Here is a 10,400-nt window from a genome sequence, read left to right as displayed (position 1 = left end):
AAAAAAAAAAAAAAAAAAAAAAAAGAATCACAAAATCAAATGAATAATAACAAAGGTCAGAAATGAAACACAGTGAAAATGTTCTTTTATTGTATTTCATATATAGTATAATTATGCCAGTAAAAAAATAAAAATAAAGACTAAAATAAATATTACAGTATAAAAAGGAAAAACTAACAGATTAATACTTTTTAATTGCACTAATGTACTTTTTGCAAAAAGGGAAAAACATCTATATATTAGTCTGTCACAGTAATGAATAATAACATTACAGTTTGAGCCTTAATTCTGCAAATTTGTCAATGACTTTGTGAAAATTGATCTTATGTTCACATTCAATAAACAGAATAGCTCAGTTTGTCAATCTACCTGCACATATAGTTGATTGAAGAACACTTTTTATTCATTTTAATTTTGAAAAGTTTCTTTCACACGAAGGAACAGATATACAAATAGTTAGGAAAAATCTTAAATGGGAGGGTAAGTTTGGCAGAGATTCATATAAATCTCATTTCACAGGCAAATTTTAATAAAACAGAAATGTCTGCAAAAGGCACAATTTAGGCATCTTCTAAATCGTACCGCTGAAACACTTGATTTTCTTGATTCCTTCTTTCATTTCAAAACAAACAATGAACAATTAAAAAAGAAGAATACATTTCGATTTAAAGATATTATTCAAATTCAGTAAAAGATTTCACTGATGAACTAAAATTTGCACTTACCAAACAAAAATATTACATTTTGCAGTTCACAGTTTCACTGTTTTAAATTTTAAACACAAATCAAAACACCAAATTTTCACATAGAATGACAGAATTGAAATAACTCAAGTTTTTTTTTTTGTCTCTACAATCACTGTGCTATCATCACATATTTTGAATCTACTGTTTAAACACAGGAATATGTAAAATATCACAGAAGCTGGAGACATGAGCTGAGCCCAAAGAGAGCTCCCAAGATTCCAAAGCATTAAGAATGAAACGAACACATGTAACTGAATCTGCATGTGTTGAGAGGTCTGATGACGGTCACATAACAATTATTGAGAACTTAGAAAACTTAAACCAACAAAGATTTTGGAAGGGAGGAGTATTTTGCCACTGACATTGTTAAGAGTTGCCAGTGCATGGTGATTTAAAAAAAAAAGCAGGCTGAGTTTTAGTCAGTTTCATTACTGTTTTTTAAATTCTCTACAGACAATGCACCCCATTATCGCCTGCACCTGGGGTTGGACTTCTCCCACTGTCCAACCCTTAGTATGCCAAAGCATTTATGTCTAAGTCAGGTATCCATTTGGAGATATCTTGGTATGTGGTGTGACATGTCAGTCTATACTTAGTTTCTGCCAGACTGTTTTCCAGTTTTCCCAGCAGTTTTTGTCAAATAGTGAGTGAGTCATTACCCCTGTAGCTGGGGCCTTTTGGTTTATCAAACTGTGTTTGCTTATGTATGTCATGTATCTAATCTGTTCTATTGATCTTACTATTTCTTATTCAGTACCAAATAGTTTTAATAGTTGCCGCTTTGTAGTTCGGTTTGAGATCTGATACTGTTTGACCCCCACTCCTTACTTCCCAATTTAAAAAAAATTAATTCCTTTGAAATTCTTAACCTTTATTCCTCCAGGTGAATTTTGTCATGATTTTTTTCTAGCTCTTTCGATCAACTTTTTGGTAGTTTGATCGGTATGGTACTGAATAAGTAAATTCATTTAGGTAGAATTGTCCCTTTTTATTATGTTGGCTTGGCCTGCCCACGACCAATTTTTCTTCAGGTATTTAGATCTGTCTTTATTTGTGTAAAGAGTTTTTTGTAGTTGTATTTATATAATTCCTGCGTGTCTTGGTAGGTATGCTCTCAAGTATTTTCTACATTCAGTAGTTATTTTAAATGGAATTTCTCTATGTTTTCCAGCTGGGCTTGGATGGTAATATACAGAAATGCTGATGATTTACATAGAATTATTTTGTATCCATTAACTTTGCTGAAATTAATGTTTCAATTAATTTTTAGTTGACTCTCTAAGGTTGTTAAAGTACAACATTCTATCATCTACACAAAGTGACAATGCTTATTCTTTCAATTTCTTTGTCTTGTCATTGCTGTAGCTAGCATTTCCAGCACTATATCAAATAGTAGTGATAATGATGGACATCGTTGGTTTACCCCTAATATTAGTGAAAAGGCTTTTAGTTTATCCCCATTACATATAATTCTGGTTCTGGGTTTTAGATAGATATTACTTATATTAAGGAAAGGCCCAATTACTCCTATACTTTCTAGTTTATTTATTAACCAGAACAGGTATAGTTTCTTGTCAAAGGCTTTTTCTACATTTATTGATATGATCATATAATTTTTGTTGCTCTTGTTTTTAATATGGTCTCATAATTGAGTATATTGTTCCGTAATTTTCTTTCTTTGTTTTGTCTTTTCCTGGTTTAGGCATCAAGACTATATTTTTTGTCATAGGAGGAATTTGGTAAGATCACATCTTTTACTACTTCTGCAAACAATTACAATCGATTATAGTTTGAATGTTTGACCAAATTTGCTTGTCAATCCATCTCATCCCCAGGATTTTTTTCCTTTGGGAGTTCATTTATAGATTGTTCAATTTCTTTAGATCGGGTTATTTGAATTCTCTATTTCTCATTCTGTTAACCTAAGCATTTTATACTTCTGTGAATATTCATCCATTTTATTTGGTTTATAGAATAGGACAAAATAGTTTCTAATAATTTCCTTTATTTCAGCCTCACTTGCAAATTCTCATCATTTTTATGTTGGTAATTTGGTCTTCCTCTTTCTTTTTTAAAATAAAAATTCCTAATAGTCTATCTATTTTATTAGTTTTTTTTTTAAGTAGCTCTTAGGTTTATTAATTCAATGGATACTTTTGCTTGAAATTTTGTTAATCTCTTTTTTTATTCTCAGAATACATATTTTGGTGTTTAATTGGAATTTTTCCATTTTTTTCATCAATCTTTCATAAACTTTCTTTTTTTTCAATCTGTTTGCCCAATTTGCTGATTTGCTCTTTCTCTCTTTTGTTGATGAAAGCATTTAGAGATCTAACTTTCCCCTAAGGACTGTTTTGGCTGCATCCCAAAAATGTTGGCACGCTCTTTCATTGTCACCTTTAATGAAATTATCTATCATTATTATGATTTGCTTTTTGACCTAATAATTTTTTTAGGATTGTAATGTAGTTGCCAATTAATTTTGAATCCTTTCTTCAGCGACCTTTTAGCAGATACAAGTTTTATTGCATTATGGTCAGTAAAAGTTGTGTTTAATATTTCTGCCCTTCTGATTTGTTTGTGAGGTATATCCAATACATGGTCAAATTTTGTAAATATACCATCTACACAGATATATATATATATATATATATATATATATATATATATTCTTTTCTAACCCTATTCAATAATCACTAAAGGTTTATTATACCTAATAAAATTCTATTTGAGTCCTTAACTTCTTTGTTTTCTTTTGTTATATTTACCTATCTCTGAGAGGGGGTACATTGAGATCCACTGCTATTATAGTTTTATTGTCTATTTCTCTTTGTAACTTGTTTAGCTTTTTCTTTAAGTATTTAGATGCTATGGCATTGGGTCCATAGATGTTAAGTACTGATATTAATTCACTGTCCATGGTAGTTGTGAGGAGGGTGGGGAACAAGCATTTATGTAGCTCTATGTTAAGCTATAACAAATATTATCTTATGTAATCCTTACAGCAACTCTGCAAAGTAGGTACTATTAATACCCACATTTTACAGTTGAGGAAACTGAAGCAAATGGAGGCTAAATGACTTGCTCAGTGTCACACAGCTTAGTAACTGTCTGAGGCAGGATTTGAATTCAAGTCTTTTGGACTCCAGGCCCAGCACTGGATAATCCATTATGAAGTAGATTCCTTTTGTTTGTTTTAATTTTTTTCTTCTAGTTAACTTAATTTTTCCTTTAATTTAATTTGTTTCTTTTAATTAAGTCTATTTTTGCTGTTGTCTTATCTGAGGACATGATTGCTAACCCTGTCTTTTTGAGGTCAGTTGAAGCATAACCTATTTTGTTCCAGTCCCTTATTTTAACTGTGAATCTTTATGTTTCGAGTGTGTTTCTTGTAAACAACAGACCACCAGATTCTGTTTTCTAATCCACTGTGCTTTCCTTTTCTTTTTTATGTGACTTTATCTGATTCCCATTCTAAGTTATGACCATTGATTATGTATTTCCCTCCATTCTATTCTTTTTATACTTTTCTTTCTCTTTTCTTCCTGGCACTCACTTCTTTACAAAGAATATGAGGCTAGTGAGAGAAGAGCGAGCTTATCGCCAGTGCTCCTACACTTATTACAATCTGCTCTTCTTCCTCTGCCCTTTTTCTTCTTTTCTTCTCACCCAGACCCCACTCACTGGTTCTTATCCTTTCTTTCTTTCCTTTTAAGCCTGTCTTCACCATTCACATTCCAACAGTTAGAGTGTGTTTTGCTTATGACTAATCCCTCCCTGAATATTCCCTCCTTATTTCCCCATCTCCACTCTCCCTGTTTCTTCCTGTTTCCCTGTTGAGTTAAATGTATTTCTCCACTCAACTCTGTGTGTATTCTATCCTCTTTTAAGCAGACAAGATGAAAGCAAGGTCCATGTGTCTCTTATCCCCACCCCTAGTCTTTCCTCTTTGTTTTTATATTCTTCTACAAGAGCAACCCGACTGTATAAGTTCCTCCCCCTCCATACCCTAGTGTATTCCTTTTTCCTAAGACCATCAAAATGTAGCAAAACCAATCCTAAATCCTCTGTCTAATTTAACTCCCTTTGTGACCCCTGATAACATTACAGTTCTGTGGGAACACTTGTATCACATCCCCTGATACATAAATATTTCATCTTAGTCTTCCCTCTATTGCTCGCATACTTACCTTTTTATTTCTTTCTTGACTCATAGCTCTATTTTAAGGTTTTTATCTTGATCTTGTCTTTTCATCAAGAATACATGGAAGTCTTCTATTTCATTACATCTACACTTCCTCCCCCATAGGATTATATTCAATTTTTGTGGGTAAATTGTTCTTTATTTTAAGTCTTTGTCTTTTTCCCTTTGGTGTATTGTATTCCAAGTTCACTGCTCTTCAAAAGTAGTAGCTGTTAGATCTTGTGTGATCTTGACTGTGGCTCCTCAGTACTTGGAACTCTTCCTTTCTGGCTGCTTGCAGTATATTCGCTTTGAGCTGAAAACTCTAGATTTTGACTATGACATTCCTAGAAGTTTTCATTTTGGGATTTCTTTTCCAGGAAGTGATTGGTAGATTCCTTCTTTTTTCACATTTCCCTCTTATTCAGTAGACCTGGGAAACTGTCTTTCATAATGTCCTAAAATATGATGTCCAGGCTCTTATTTTGGTCATGGTTTTCAGATTTTCTTAAATTGTCTTCGATCTGTTTTTTCAGGGCAGTAGTTTGTGAAATAAAATACTGTCTTTTTCTTCTATTTTCTCAGTCTTTTGGCTTTGTTTTAATATTTATTGTTGTCTCATGGAATTATTAACTTCCATTTGATCCATTCTAATTTTCCAAAGGTCCATTGCATGGATAAAAGTTTTGTACCTCATGTATGAAGCTCTTCATTCTCTTTCTTGCTACTTACCTCAGTACATTACTGCTTCCACTCTCGGAAGCAGATCCCCTCCTCAGTATACACTGAATCTACCACCCGGCTCTGGGATACCACTGACAAAATTGCCAGTTAGTTCCTGTTCTCTGCACAGTGAGTGACAAAACCTGTCCCTGTTGTATCCCAAATAGCCTCTTCCTTTAGAACACAGCCACAGGCCACAGGAAGGTTCTGTACAGAGTATCTTCCTGCCTAGACCTTATTCTCTATGTCCACAGGCTTGCCTCCTTATGCTAACCAGAGCTGGCAAAATGAATCACTGTGACTTTTCATTGGATCTCTGGATCAAGACTCAATCTGATGCTTTTTCTAGGTCTTTGTTGGAGTAACTCTCAGGGAGAGTTGGTCTGTAATGCTTCCTCCTACTCTGACATTTTTACTAGTCTCCCTGATGCTTTTTTTCTTTTTTTCTCATGGGAGTTCACTTATGGCCCTTTCAAATCTTCTTTCTGGGATTGGGTTTATTTGGTTGCTTAATTTCCTGTTTTGTCAACTTGCATATTTTATAGTTTTATAGCTATTTGTTGTGATTTCCTCCCAATTTTTTATCCAGATACTCTGGTTTTCTTCTCTCTTTTAAAGATTAAATTAGCTAGTGGTTTATCATATTATTGTTTCACCTTGATTTTAGCAAATAATTTGATAGTCTCATGTGCTAAACTTCTGGACAAGACAAAAAGAAATGGACTAGACAATGGTTCATTTATGACAGAACTGGTTGACCCAAAGAGCAGTCATTAAATGTCAACTTGGAAGGAGGGGTTTAGTGGAGTCTCCTAGGAACTTAGATACTGTGCTATTTAAATAACATATTTATTATCAGTGAAGTGGAAAAAAATCTTAGATGGCATGTTGCTCAGATTTTTAGATGACCCAGAGGTGAGAGGGATAGCAAATCTTGAAGGCTAGAATTTTGGTCCAAAAGTAATACAATTAAATTTGCTAGAGATTGATATTTCCATAAAGTTCAAGAAATCAACCTCATAAATGCAAAGTGGGGAAGATGTGGCTAGATGGTGATTCTCCTAAAAAAAGTTCTGGTGTTTGTAGTGGGCTGCAAGCTCCATATGACGTGAGTGTGATATGGAAGCCAAGACAACTAAGGAAATCTTTGGCTACATTAAGAGAAACATAGTGCCTAGGACAAGGGAGGTGAAGTCCCATTGTATTTTGTCCTGGCTAGGCCACGTCTAGAATATTCTGGGTGCTACATTTTCTTTTTCTTTAAAAATTTTTTTGGAGATTTTGTTTCTTACATCATCTTCATTTCAAATACATCCTCTACTTTCCTCCCCCAGGAAGCCATCCTTTCTAAGAAAGAAGAAAAAAGAGAGTGAAAAGGCAGCCCAGTACAACTAATCAATACATTAATGGAATGACAGTGTATGCAGTGTTCAACACCCATAGTTCCCTACCTCTGAAAAGAAGTGATGGAGGTACATTTTCTCCTCTCTTCTTTAGGGCCAAGATTAATTATCATAACTATATAGTGTTCAGTTTCAATTGTTATTATTCCCTATTTATATTGTAGTAATTCCCTATTTATATTGTAGTAATTGCATAAATTGTTTTCTTGGTTTTGCTTACTTCGCTTGGCATCAATTCATATATCTTCCCATATTTCTCTGAATTCTTTCTATTCATTGTTTCTTATGACATAGTTATGTTTTTATTACATTTATGCACTACAACTTGTTTAGTTATTCTCCAATTGATGAGTATCTGCCTTGTAGGTCTTTGCTACTACAAAAAACGTATCATTATAAATATTTTCATGTATGTGGGACCTTTCTATATTTGTGGGTGCTACATCTTCAAAAGGAAATTGACAAATTGGAGAGAGCAAAAGGGAGGGTGAATGGGATAAAGGTCTCATGATCATCCAATGTGAGGATTGGTGGAAGAAAATGGGGACTTGGAGCCTAGAGAAGATCTGGGGGTGACAAGAGAACTAACTTGAATTATTTGAAGAGTTGTCATGTTGACTCAAGCTCATTCTGCTTAGCCCGAGAGGGAAGAAGTCAGAAAAAGAGATGAGAGTTCAGAAAGGTCAATTTTAGTTTAAGTCAGTAAAAACTTCCTAATAATTAGACTCATCTAAGTGGAATAGGCTGCCTTGGAAGGCAGTAGGTTTCCTCTCACTGGAGGTTTCTAATCAGGAGCTATGAAAGTTGATGGGACTGAAAAAGTCAATCCATCATGGTCAGTTTGGTGTTGAGTCTTTGAACTTAACTGGGCTGGTCCTCAAGCAACAGAAATACCACCCATTGGGCCACAACTGGCCCCATGCTTGAAGGCCACAGAATCTGCAAATTGGAGTAGACCCTAAGGTCATCCAGCCAAATTGCTATCTGAATAGGAACTCTCTCTTTACCATTCCCAGTAGTTTCTCTTGACCATCCCCAGGGTATTTTAGCCCCTACTCAGGGAGCTCTGAGGAGAGGCCCCCTGAGGCACCCCATTCCACTTGTTACCAAGTTTCTCTCGACATCAAGCCTTAGTTGGTCTCTTTGCAATTTTCCCCCATTGTTTCTAGTGGTGCTGTCTAGAGCTAAGCAGAAAGAGGGCTGGATTTGGAGCCAGAGGACCTCAGTTCCCTCATTTCAAATCCTGGTTCTGCATTTACTAGCTGCGACCCTGTGGAACTCACTTAACTTTTCTGAGCCTCAGTTTCCCCATCTAAAAAAAAGTAGGGTTTGCATTAGATAAGCTCTAAGGTTTCTTAGCTTTTGATTTTTGATCCTAAATCTAATCCCTTCTTCCATATAACGGTGCTTCAAATACTTGAGGACGTCAATCATGCTGCCCCAGCCTCTGCCTCAATCTTCTCTTCTCCAGTCTAGACATACCTCTTATGCTGGATGGACCATCCTGGTCACCAGCTTCTGGATAGACCCCAGAATTTGTCAGTATCCTTCCCAAAATGTGAAGGCCAGAACTGACCACAACATGCCAGACACGTTCAGACCAGAACAGTACACAATGCAACTATGACTTCCCACGTTCCAAATGCTATGCTCCTGTCAATGCAGCCCAAGACTGCATCGTCTTTTGGGCTATATTATCACACTGCTGACTCATGTTGAGCTTACAGTTTGTTTAAAAACTTCTGGTCATTTTCTTTTCTTTAAATATTATCTTATTTTATCTACACAACACCAACCAAAGTCTTGGTAAGTTTTATTATTATCTCCATTTTACGGATGAAGTAACTGAGGCAAACAGGTTAAGTGGCCCTCTATCCATTGTACCACTTATGCCTTTTTTTTTTTAAACAAGAACTACTATCTGACCATTTCTTCCTTATCTTATATTTGTCTAATTGTCTCGCTGAGCCATAGGAAACTTTACCTGTATGCCCGTTAAATTTCATCTTATTAAATTCAACCTAACATGCTAGCCTGTCTTTTTGGATCCTGGCTTTGCTACCCAATGTATGGGCTACCCTTCCCAGTTTCATATAATCCACAAATGTGATAAACATGCCATCCATACCTATATCCAAGCCATAGATAAAAAAAAAAAAGAAAAGGTCCAAAAAAGGCCAGGAGCAAGAGCAGGAGAGATAATCTAGTAATCTAGTGGCTAGGGTGCTATACTTGGAATCAGGAAAACCTGGGTTAAATCTGGCCCCCGATGCTCCACTGTATGAGTATAGACAAGTTGTGGCAACTTTCTGAGCCTCAGTTTCCCCATCTGTAAAATGGGGATAATAACACCTGGCAATGTCATGAGACTCAAATCAGAGAATGTAAATAAAGCAATTTGCAAACTTGAAGGTTCTGTATAAATGTCAGTTATTTTTAATATATCAAGAAGAGAGCCAGCCCTAGGACACACCACTAGAGGATTCCTTCCAAGTTGAACAAAGCCTTGGTGCTAAAACAAACACAATCAGCAGCTGGGAATCTGGGACTCGAAGCTTAGCTTATATCCATGATGATGCTTCTGACAACACTGATTGAAATAGACAATAATATTGATCATTATAATAACTTTCTTACTGAAAACCAGGTGTGGATGAAACTGAGAATGAAGATTTTGATTAGAACACAGGTCTGCCTTCACAGCAGCCTTGCCCTTCACCACAAACCTTCCTCCCCAAGGATGATAAAAATGGGGCCTTCCTTTTTTTTTTCCTCTATAAAATGTTTATTACAAATTGAATCTGCCAATATGTCAAAGAAACCAAGTGCCATGTCCCTTCTCCCATATGGGAGGGTGAGAAGGCTCAGCAGAAGCCCATGGCTGTACCATCCACGCCTGCTGGTTCTGCCCTGGCCCAACACTGTGTGTACGAGGCTGTGTATGTCTGTGTCTGCTCACAGTGTGCATGCCTGGGTGTGTCTGTGTGTGTGTGTGAGCCTCTGTGTGTGTATGAGTGTGTGTGTCTTAAGTTCTCCCCTCCTCCCGTCCAAAAATAAAACAAAAACAAAACAAAACAAAAAAATCAAACAAACCAACAGCACTGTCCATGGACTTTGCTCTCTTTGTCTCCATTGATTTTTTCACCAGTTCTTTCTCTCCCCAGAAAAGCTTCTGACCTGCCTGCTTAGAAATATCAACTAGAATTAGCCACTCTTTAATTGTCCTCCGTCTCAAAGAGACCCCTATCCAATTTCCCCCTCTAAGACAGATCTAGGGGAAGAGAAAAAACAAAAACAAAAAAACAACCTCTTTGAAAAGTCTAGTATATAAATAGTCAGAGAGCC

This window comes from Vombatus ursinus, unplaced genomic scaffold, assembly GCF_900497805.2.
Source record: "Vombatus ursinus unplaced genomic scaffold, bare-nosed wombat genome assembly UNPS02015024.1, whole genome shotgun sequence".
NCBI lineage: Eukaryota > Metazoa > Chordata > Mammalia > Diprotodontia > Vombatidae > Vombatus > Vombatus ursinus.
This window is presented reverse-complemented; position numbering follows the sequence as displayed.